The sequence below is a fragment of the Numida meleagris genome, chromosome 2 (genome assembly GCF_002078875.1).
Source record: "Numida meleagris isolate 19003 breed g44 Domestic line chromosome 2, NumMel1.0, whole genome shotgun sequence".
In the NCBI taxonomy this organism is placed as follows: Eukaryota; Metazoa; Chordata; class Aves; order Galliformes; family Numididae; genus Numida; species Numida meleagris.
Genome location: NC_034410.1, coordinates 81,032,385 through 81,044,418, shown reverse-complemented (window position 1 = coordinate 81,044,418; position 12,034 = coordinate 81,032,385). Strand labels below are relative to the sequence as shown.

At 36.0% G+C, this 12,034-nt stretch overlaps 2 long non-coding RNA genes across 2 annotated transcripts; one reads left to right on the top strand and one right to left on the bottom strand.

The window, feature by feature from the left end:
- Positions 1,117-8,904, bottom strand: LOC110394596. Its single transcript, XR_002435730.1, has 2 exons — positions 8,083-8,904; positions 1,117-3,162 (listed from the first exon to the last, which is right to left on the bottom strand). It is a non-coding gene; the product is annotated as an uncharacterized LOC110394596 (long non-coding RNA).
- LOC110394597 lies at positions 7,128-10,186 on the top strand. The gene is made up of 2 exons (XR_002435731.1): positions 7,128-7,186; positions 9,597-10,186. It is a non-coding gene; the product is annotated as an uncharacterized LOC110394597 (long non-coding RNA).

The following is a 12,034-nucleotide window of genomic DNA, read 5'->3' as shown; positions in this document are numbered from 1 at the left end:
TGTACTGGGAGGTGCTAGATGAAATGTTTGAGCCTAGTCAGTGTGTTGGTTTATATTACTTGGTATCCCTCTTCTACCCCTTCCCCCTGTGTTTGTTACCACTTGCCTGGTACAGTATATTTTATTTATATGACTGGACAATATTGATCCTTCTAAGTTTTGGACTTTCAGAAAGGAGTGTTTGCTCAGCTTCTCTGGCATTCTGGGTACTCTAACTTGAAGTCCAGAAAATTATGAACAAATATTTGATTTAAGGTTGGGGCTGACCTGCTCCAAAAGCAGCTTGCTAAGCAACCACTGTAGAAAATTATAATTACGCAGTCTGTGTGTGACAGTGATGAACAGATCACACTCCAGAATAAAATCATGCAAGCAACTCAGCTCATGAATTTTATTTTTTTTTATTCTTTATTTTTTTGTTTTACAGGTTTCTAGCTCACCTGCTTGCTTTTTGCTGTGGGTTTTCTGTTTGTTCTATGGTAGGATTCTAGTAGTCTGGAAGGAACCTGAGAGCTTTACTATTCCAGTCACCTGCTTGTGTAGCATCCGATTTTAATCACCAATGGATTTCAACTTTTCTGTGTTTACACTTTCTTCCCCTTCTACTTCAAAATCCAGTTTGCATAAGGTCTACGATTTAGCTCACAGAAATAATTGACATAAATACTTCTGTCCTTCTGTAGGATTAGCTACTTCAGCATCTTTATGTCAATGCAAGGTTACGGCCTTTCTCCTTCAAGAGAAATATAAGAGATGTAAAGACATTGTATGCCAATGGCTAGAGCTTATAGTAAAATGCTTATTGATATGGTGAGGTTTTTATATTTTCTGTGGATGTAACATTTAATGCTCCAAAGTTAACAAAATCTGTGGTTTGAAATGTTTATAAAGTATTCTATTTCTTTGTGTAGAAAATATGAAATAGAGAAAGGTGACAATACAATTATTTATCATCTCTGTTGTGGTGGGGAGAGGGGGAAGATGTTAGAAAATCACTAAGGTTTCAGTATAGAAATTATTCCTAGCTCTGTATTTCTTCCTTACTTCAAAAGAGTAACTCATTCTGTTAACCCAGGCCTCATTTCTATGTTGAATAATAAAGCACGTAATAGTTAGTTTAGTGTTGTACAGTGTTTATTGCACCTATTAGGAACTGATGCTATTGTTTGATAACCTTGTCTTAAAAAAGCCCACTTGATTTGGGCAAATTAATTTGGGAAATACAGACCTTAGTTCACACTTGTGCAAGATTTTACAGTCTAGATTAATTAAAAATATGAGTCTGTAGCTACTGCACTTTCCCCACATCTTTACCATGTTTTAAAATAACAGAGATTATAGTGCTCTGGAGTGATCTTTGTATTTTACCACTCTCCAAAGCACCCTGTAATATCTTGATAATATGGACCTCGAATTTCCTTTATAAATATCATATAATAAGATCTGGAGTTTGTTTGATGCTGGTATTTCCCTGACAGTAAAAGCTATGTTGTACCTAAGAACACTCCTTTATTTAGAAAAATATGTGCTTTTTATCTTTGAAAAATAAAATGGCACTATGCATTTCAAAATGAGATATTATAAAGTACAGAATAATAAACTTGTTGAAGTTTATAGTGAAGTTAACTGAAGATTTTTCAGCAATAGAAAAAATAATTTAAAAGTGAGGTTATGTAAAAAAAACAAATTAATTTTTGATAACTACAAAAAGAAAAAAATATTTCAGACACTGAGATCTGGCATCCGAGTGTAGTAACTTCTTTATGTTCTGCTCACCTGTTGATACATGCACAAGTTCAATGTGTAGTTCTGTGTCCAAGCCCTAGGATACTCCTGTGTTTTGTCTTGTACTGATTTATCTGGGAATGAACTCTGCTTTGTACATTGAACCCAACTGTAAACCTAAGAGCTCTGTTTATTTATTTTATTTACATGAACATAGTGATTTGAAAAGACTCTTTCATCACTTCAATCAAAAATAGATTCTTGAAATGCTGCAGAAAAAGGAGCTGCCAGGAAAGGATGCGTTCCTCTCTCCTTTTGAGATGTAGATGGCAGATTTAAAAAGTGTTTCAGCTATAAACCTACTGTAAATACAATAAGGCAGAAGATCTCAGTTTATATATTCTTTCAGTGATAAAAAGAAATGAATAAAACTTACTTATTGTAGATAACTAACAGCATTATTGCATTGGTTGCAAATATTCATATTCTCTAGTCCAATTAATGTTAAAATTTTGCTAAAAACTTCTGCAACTCTCTATCTTGGAGGAAAAAAAAATCATAGGAATGTATGCAATTCAACATTTTTTCTTCATAAAAGTCAGATATTATATTTCTTGTTGCTTCTGCTAAGTCTTATTAGCAGAAGCCCAAAGTATTTTAATTAGCCCTGGAGGATTTTATTCCTTACGCAAAAATCATCAGGACTAATTAAATATTGCTTTTTTTTTTTTAATCTACATTTTCCAGATGAGGAGCTCAGATCAAATTTCTTTCTTATCGTTATCAAAAATTTTAATTAAAATTTCTATGCTAATAACTCACAAAACTAAATGTACAAATACATTGGAATGAATGCACTTCGGGGATTTTTAATTCTGCAAATTTTATCTTACTATTTTATTTTTAAAACATTTTAGCATATTTTAGTATTTTATTTTTATTTTGGTGGAATGACTCTTCAGGGCAAGTTCATAAGCATTACCTTGAGCAAATATCAGACTTCAAGACTACTTAATCCCACAAATGTACACCAAATGATTCATAGATTCTGTCTTATTTTCAGACTTGAATGTTTGCTAAGCAATGGCATTGCTCTGGTAGAGTTGGAGCAGTTTTTGAGGCACAGCAATTTCTAAGACCACTTTCAGTTTCTTCTGTTTGTGGCAACGGAAAAAAGGAAAAAAAAACAACAACAAAAAAACAGAACTTGGAATTCTGTGGGACCTCATCCTAAAAATAAAAGCAGAAGTACAATGAAGATGTTTAGATTTCAGATTGGTGATCTTATTAATTTTATTATCTGTGTTGTTTTCTTCTGCGTGTAAAAAATAACTAGCATGAGCTTTGCATTGACTTCTTGTTTCATATATTCATGGATCTACTCATGCCTCTAGGGAATAGAGAACATTTTCTTCCTTTTAATGAAAGCTCAGATTCCTAAAAAAAAAAAAAAAAAAAAAAGACAACTCAGTATTCAAATCTCATAATGAACTAAATCAAGTATGACTGTAATTTTTAAGGATGAAAACTTGACAGAAAAGTGTTAATAATTATTTTTATTTGCATACAAATACCACCTTTCACAAGATGTTCATAATGACTATTTTGGGTGGGATGTAATTCATTCTCCAGGAAGTAATGAATAGTAGGAAGAGGGGAGGGGAGGAAAGTAGATGGCAATTAAAAGGCTTTGAGAACATGCTTCAGTTCACCTTGGCTGAGTTAACAGTCTTCAGTTGTAGTAGATTTGTTCTTATTTACATTCTAGAGAACAGAATTCTATAAAGATCTATGGATTTGCTTTTAACCTGTGATCTATTTGGTATGAGGAGTGCTTTTTCTGTTTTGATTTTACAGCTAGGTCAGTCAATGTCCAAGATTCCGAGGTACTTATTGTAGTAGAAGTAAATAAACATTATAAGAATGACAAAATGATCACCATTTATTGACAAAATTTTTAAAGAAAGGATGGTAACCTACAGGTAACTCAAATATGACAGTTTTATGAAGAGGTTAAGGAATGTAAAAATAATAGATGTTACAAAAATAGTGGAAAGAATTTTAGAATTGCCACCATATTGAAAGAACATATAAACTGCACATCATTTGTCTTACTTCAAATGTCATTTCATTTAAGATAATATAAACACGTAGTTCTAGCTTCCATCATGAACATCTCAATGAAAATATCTTAGTGTTTAGCAACCTGTAGGAAAATGACACCAAATGTCAAAAAAAGAAGGATGCAGGAAATGTGATAGAGAATAAAATATTAAATCAAGGAAATTGCATGGAATACTGATTTCAGTCCTGTTTAGCTTATTCCTTTCTTGCTTCTCCTCCCCTCAAAATAGGTAAATAAATAGAATAAAATTATTCAAAACCTATATGGTCAACTACAGTATTCACAGAAATGTGATTCCTGTAAAATAAAATCTGAATGAGGTGAAATTTTTTGAATTCCATTTAGGAGAGATGAAAGAATGCTGGAGACAGAAGATAGGAGTAACAAATAGTAACTGTTGCAGAAACGAAGTTCAGGCAGGTAATTCTGTTCACTCCCTTTCAGTAGGACAGAGTAAGAAATTGAATGACAATATCCATGAAACTGCTTAAAAAGAAACCTTCCACACAGTTTATAATTAATGTAAGGTACTTGGCGTTATAATGTATTGGTGGAGAAAAAAGCTTAGTGCATCTGGAGTTGCGAAAAGATTTTCGTAAGGACAATATGGACAACCAGAATGCAAACTGAGGTTGAAAATAGTTCAGGGGATGAAAATGTTTATGCACAAGAAGAACTCCACATGAAGCATTTAAGAACTTTCCTTGTGAAGAACTTATTCTCTGCTGTGTAATGTGAGGTTTAGTATCAGCTGGACAATGTAGAAAATATGATTCCAGTTCCTGGTGAAGATGGGATGCTTGATCTTGTATGCACTGGAATCCCTCACTGGCAGAATCATAGAATCATCTATGTTGGAAAAGACCCTCAAAATCATCAGGTAAAATCATCAACTTCACCTACGGAGTCCCATCTCTGTACCATGTGCCTTAGTGCCACAGCCACACGTCTGTTAAATAACTCCAGGGATGGGGACTCTACCATCTCCCTGGGCAGCCCTTTTCAATGCTCGACCATTGATTTTTGTTTAATTGAATGAATTCTTCCTAATGTCCAGTCTAAATCTTCTGTTTCTGTTATAGCTGTTTCCGCATTTTAGCACTGAAATAATTAAGGAGTAGGACAAAGAAGGAAATAAATAGTAACTTATCTATCTGTTGTTTATATGAAAAAAGCAAAACAATATACTACAGCAGAACAAAATCAGACCTGTCTCTTGAATATCTCTGTCATCATAAAGTACAACATATCAATGAAATGCAAAAAAAAAAAAAAAAAAAAAAAATGTTATTCCCGGGGGTCCCGCCTGGCTGGGGCCATCTTCTCCTGTCTCTCAAGATGGAGGCCAGAAAAATAAAAATCAAAAAAAAAAAAAAAAAAAAAAATGTTATTCCTGCTGCAGTTTTACTAAACAGAGAAGAAAACAACAACAAAACAGAAAATATGAGAAGAGAAAGAAAGGAAGGCCAGAAAAACAGTCCTTTTTACTTCTAGGTATTCTGCCAGGAAGAATTTCTGAGTGTGAAATTATGACAAATTTGTGTGCTTGTATAATTAGTGAAATATCTCATTGTGCCAGCCGCTGCTCTGCTCTGAGATCAGCCATTTAAAGTAAACATCTTTGATATTTCTTTCCCACAGTTCTAACAAAGTCCTTACTGAGAAACAGAAAATTCACAAGGTAGCTGTGTGTTTTCCATCTAGGACATAAATCATTCTTTAGGATTTCTGTTTCTAAAGAGAGTTCAAAAACAATCTACAACAAAGGAAGCGAGAAGTCATAACATGAGCCTTTGTTGAATAGATCTTGAGAACTTAAGGTTTAGAGCAAATTATTGCATCAATACCAAGATTAACAGCATTTGTCTGTAGTGGGTCTGAAGAAAGTGATAAATGAATCCTGCTTTCATATTCATGAATCACAATGTGTGCTGTTCTCGGCTGAACTTCTATGCTTCACAGCAATTAACATCTCTGACTTCCTATCTTAAGACAAGATTTTCATCTCAGAAGATTTGTAGGAAGTGAAGTTCATTCTCTCATATTTTAGTCAGCTTTTTGATAATGACCCATTCTAACAAGGACTAAATTAAGTCCATTTCTTTCCCGTTCCTAGCCTCAGTAGTCCTTGTAATTTACACCATTATTGCGTGTTATCAACAGTGTCACCTCAAGATTTGCAGGCTTCTGGAGAGTTAATTAGCTAGAGATAAAGGATGCAGCCAGAGTCTGCACATACAATGTGTATTTTTCTTTATTGTTATAATAATTATTATTTTTTTAATTAGACTTCATATGTGAAGAAGTACAGGAAAAGGAGGAGGACAGAAAGTTCCTCATGAGCATAGGTCAGCATGGCGTTCAGGCTCTGTGCCAAAACTTGTGTTAGCAATTACATGTCAATCTCACAATCTGCATAGTGGTTGCATTCATCCTTTGCTCATTTTAAATAAGCAGGTAAGAAATGACTGTCACTTTCTATGCACAATCACACAAATGTCAAACTTCAAAGGACCTTTGTGTTTAAGAAGTAATCCAAGCTATTACCTAGCCTTACTTTTATTGAAAATGGATGGAAGGACAGTTGTAGGAAACCATTTTTCCCTCTAAATAAGTGTGAATGTCAGAAATGCCCTTGATAAATGGCATTCAGTCAAAGTAGTGGTCAGAGCTGCTAAAAATCATCACAAATTACTGAGCTGGCTTTATTAGTGAAGATGATATAAAACTGTCATTGTCTTTGAAAGGTAGGGGCAATTCTTGGATGTACCTCTGTTGTTTGCTGTACAAGCTGTTTCCATATATATGTATTTACAAATAAGATTAAAATTCAGCTTACTAAATAATATGCAGTAAGTTCTGAATTCTGGCAGTATCAGTGCAGGTGAAGTGGCTGTAATATCATCAGTGGTAGAAAAAAGGTGCATAAAGAGACTCTCTGAAATCTGAATTTGGTCAATATAATCTGTTGTAATAGGCGGTTGTGAGGATACGAGATGTAACGAGAAAGGCCCCCCTCCCCGAAGGAACAGGGACTAGTTGACCAAAGAATGTACCCGTGACGCAGGGAAAATGGCAAACTAAGATGATCCGATAAGCTACCTTTTGATATGTCAATAGATGGAAAATACTGCTTCATGCTTCACTGCTACATGCCTCAGCAAAAATATCCAATCAGCATTAAGGGAGTAAGCTTTAGATGGCAATAGTGGATAACAAGTATTATAAAAGTAGTGCTACACCTTTGAATAAAAAAAGCTTTTCTTGCTGCTATTGTGTGTGTGTCTGTGTGTGTCTGTGAGTGTGTCTTCAAGTGGTGCCGAAACCCGGGAACGTGTGAGTGAATGTGTTTTCAATAATCTACTACAGGGAATAGAATCAAATTCTATAAAGTGTATGTGTTAATGAATAGCATATATGCTTTTAATAAATACGGGCATATTCTTTTGTTAAAAAGACAAAAGAAAATAAAAAGGAAAGATTACGATAACATTGATATTCACCCACATACTTACACTGAACTAAGCATTCTCTATCTGGTTGCTAAGAAATATGTATATTTTTTTCCTTTTGTTTGTCGTCTCAATCAACAGAAGCAGTGGCTAAACTTTCTATTATTTCTGCAGCACATTTCCATGGGATTTATTTTTTTTTTACCTACCTGGGAAAGAACATAGGCTATTTTTGTATAAATTGTGTGCGTATGATAATAGGGAAATCAAAATGTTATTTTGATTTAATTTCTCATGTATATAGTTGTATCAACTGAGCTGTTTTATTTTCTATGCAGTATTCACCTTCTGTCTTTCTCAATGTTTTGGCAGTCTGCAGATGATTGTATTTTGCATTATTTTTAATATTAAATATATAAGATGAAAATTTACAAATAATGTTCAAGGGCAAAGTGTAGTGTATCCAGTATGAAGCGTCTCTGTAGTAGAGCAACTATATTTGTAGTCGTAGAATCTGCTTTATCTGTAAAGATACCTCCCCCTCTGTCTCGCTCCGATTATCAGAGCAAGAGGGAGTTCTTTGATATGTGTATACCCGATGTGAGATTAAGAAACAACGGTTCAAATGTTGGTCTGACCAGTTTATTACAGATCCTAGGCAATCAGGGAGATGGGAAAGGGAAGGCCGGCGATTATTACGAATTAGGGTGATGGGGAAGGCAAAGTGGGTGATAGGAAAGACAGGAAAGAGCAAGAATTACGTGAAGCGGGGATAGTCACCACCAAAGATCAAGCAGCATCCCGTTGCATGCCGTTCCGATGGTCCGAGGCCGATGCAGGAGCGCAGAAGTAGGCAGCAGCAGAGTGGCCGTCCTTACGCAGCAAGCAGGGAGTCCAGGAGAAACAGGCAGCAAGCAGGTTGCAGGCCCAGGAAAGTCTGGCAGCAGGCATGAGGAATCTGATGTCAGAGACCTCATCTCTCTTGGTTGTAGGTCCCATTTTTATCCTTCTTCTTCCGTCAATGTGGCATTCCTAGGCACTTCGGTAAGAGTCATCTGCAGGCGTTCCTGGCCGCTTAGGTAGGAGTCATGTGCAGCACCCCTGAGATGGCCATCTCCCTTGAGATGAGCCCACACAAAAGACCATTTCCCGCCCATTAAGCTGCTACTTATCTCTCTCGTTGCCCCTGGCCTGCAAATCTTCAAACAAAAGATTTTTCCAGCTTCGTCCAAGACTTGTCTGGACTTGTCCATCTGTGTTCCTCAGCAAGCTTTGAGGCAAAGGTGCAAAAAAGAATTATCCCTTACACCCTCCCCCCCATCAGATCACTATTTATTAAAATCTTTTTTTTTTTCTTTTCTTTCTTTCTCCACGTTCATTTAAATCAGGCTGGAATGCCAGCTAATCACAAATACAAAGCAAATAATCATGATATTTTGTTACTGAGTTACTGACGATACTGTTTCCTGCTGTGCTGGTGTTTCAGTTTTGTTTCCTTCCTCCACTTTCTGTTAACTTTCTTTTCCTTCTTGAAGCGTTCCTTTGGAAACTTTAACTGAACATAAAAACTTGTGTTGCACTAGCTGATTAACACAGGTATAGAAGATTTAGAGGATCCAATTCAAAACAAAGTGAAGTGATTTTCATACAATGTTTTCAACTGGAGAGTTACAAGACAGCAACATATATAGCTCTGGGGGTATGAAAACTTCCTCATTCATATTTATTAGATGCATCTGGCATTTCCTTATAATTTATATCCAGTAAATTTCTGTAATAAATACTAAATATACATACCACACATTTACTATCTTGCTATTATGTCTTTTTGATAATTTAGTGGTAGATATGCTTTGCATTTCAAATATTTTCTTATCCTGTCATTATAGAACCTTGTATGGAACTGTGCCTTAGTATGATTACTAATTGCTTAGGAAAACACTCCTCTCGGTAATCACGAAATCAAGGAGAGCCTTTTGGGTTTGCTATGCATATTAGAGGCAGCGTAATGATATGGTACAAAAGATAAGAAAAACAAAATGAGCAGTAAGGTATGAAATTTTTATTTTACTTTATTTTATTGGAACTGAGGGAAGAATTAAGTTTTAACACTAAAGAAACCTTTTAGAGAGCGTTTGCCAGCCTGTTTTTATTATTCTGACTTATTATACCACAGACTACCTGCATGACCTTGTTTAAGATGCTCATTGCAGGAGCTTGCTGACTTTATCCACTGTGTAAGCTGTTTTCCTTACTGAAGAGATTAACTCTGCCTACTCTTGCTTCCCACCCAGCCCACTGCTAAGAGAGATGGTTTCCTACACCCAGGCACAGGTTGCTTTGAGAAGCAATCCCCTCAGACATTGATTCTGGATCACTCCTGCAGAGAAATCATTACATGGGAATGCATTTTGGAAGCTTCAGTCTGTCCCACCTTCAAGGAATCTCTCCATGTTGTAATGTCTTCTGTGCAGCTGAAAGGGCTACCATGTTGTCATATTGTCACTTTCAGACCAGCAGCCACCTCATGAAGGACATTTTGCCCTTCACCTAGCAACAATATATCAGCAGTGCTCTTCAGGAGAGATTGTGGTCAAGCAGAAATGTCCTTTGTTTTTTGTTGGAGGGCAGGTTGCTCGGCAGCACATAGCTACTGATTTACTAATGATTTACGATGTAATCTTAGATGAAAGGGGCAAGTTATACTTGCATGGAATGTGGTGTTTCTAGTAGAGTTCTGTACTTAACAACATGTACTGTACACAAATTAGCCTGGATAACGGTATTGTTCTCTTATACGCTTGGTCGCATAGACCCTGTATCCCTGGGAGCATGTATGCTATATAAGATGGTGTGTTGCTACAATAAAATCGGACGCATCTCATATTGAGTTGATCGTGCGTTCCCCACGCGAGTACTGGTAGGGCAACCCTTTGGGGATACCGGGGTGTTCCCCAACAGTTTTTTCCCAGTGAATAACTCCATAGCAAAGACAGAAATTCACTGTGCACACTGGTCCTGCCTAACATAGCACAAGCAACAGGAACTCATGAGAAAGAGGATCAAATATTTCCTGTGTACAGCTTGTCTGCAGCTGCTTATGGCTGCAGCATTGTTGTGTCTGCACTGCAGGAGGGGGAAGGCTTCTGCATCTTCCTAAAGATGCTTTGAACAGTATGGGAACTAGTCCCTTTCTAGGCATGCAATGTATCTGGAACTGCATAAAGTGAATTCAGCCGTTGGAAATGAAAGATGGATGGGAGAAGGATTGTTGCTTTGAAAGTGTCAAAGATTAGGTAGCTCTCTTCCTATTTTTTCCTTCACAAAAATTGAAAAATCAGTGCTCATCTCAGCAGCAAACACACTTTCTGAGTGCTTTTCTGTTATGTGATGTCTGCAAAATATCTGGTTAAGACTAGCAGGTAGAGTCTGCTTCTTGCTGTATGAGTGCCATCAGTGATTTTAATTCATCATACTTTTATTTTTGTTCTGTATGCATCAATAACTCTGGAAGTAATAAGAAATTATTACAGAAAATCATGGTGTTGGTAACGCTGTTATCATCCTGATCTCCAGTGAACCGGAATCCCAGTGTAACATTGGACTCATTTCTCTGCAGAAATAGCTGTTCACAAAGTTGAGACTGATGATGTGTTCAGATTAAGCACAGTCATACATCACAAACTCAGCCATTGCTAGAATGAATAGGAACTTAATTTGAAAACAAATGAAACAGAAGTAGTAGAGTAGCTGTTAAAAGATGACAGAATAACTGAAATTTGTCCGCAACATATGTAGGGAAGTGGAACAGAAGAAAAAAATAAAATCATAAATACACTGGGTGCAGACACTGATTACTCAAAGGACAATCTTGAAAGCAAAACATCAGGTTGAATTCTTAGATTCATACTGCCAAGGCATAGAGTGTTAGTGAATGGGAGTGACTTCAAGTTATTCTCACCACTGGTTTTAATGTTGAAATGTATGTATGAGTTATTAAAATTAGACTTCACAAGCCTATTTCCATGAGCCTTGTATCTCAGTACTGAGACTGTTGTTCTATGGACCAGATCCCATAAGTGTCTTGCTGAAGGCAAATGGAATGCAGAATCACAAATACTGTCCTTCAGTGTTGAGCGGACAAAAATGGTGCAACTTGGAATGTTGTAATTTTGGGCCCTATCAGTTAGTGCTTCTGTCACTGATTCTGTCTATATCGTGCAGGAAGTTTGGGTTCAATTCACCAGTCTATTAAATGGATGGAACCTCACAAAAGGAATTTATTACTTTTTGAAAATTGTGTCCTCACAACATAAGGAATAACATTTTAATATAACAACTGACAGGAATGTACCAATTTTTAGCTGCTGGGGACTTTTAAATTTTAAACTAGAGATGGGGTGGAAGAGAGCAGTTAGTATTTTTGGAAACAAACATCTCCCTATCTTCCCTTTGCCCCCAAATAAATCAGCCAAAATTCAGTATTCTAGTAGTCTAGTCTCCATTATGATACCATAAATTTACCCAACTATTTGCTTTTGGTTGAAAATTCTTTTCAGTTTAACAAGTATTAAAGGAAAACAAGCAAATAAACACACAGGATTTGATTAATGCAGATTTTTTTGCATTATAACACTTAAATGCAGCTTTTCCTAACTTTTAAAGATGAAATATTATTACATAACACAGACTTGAATGGAGGTTTTATTTCTTCTTTCAGTTGGTGATCTAT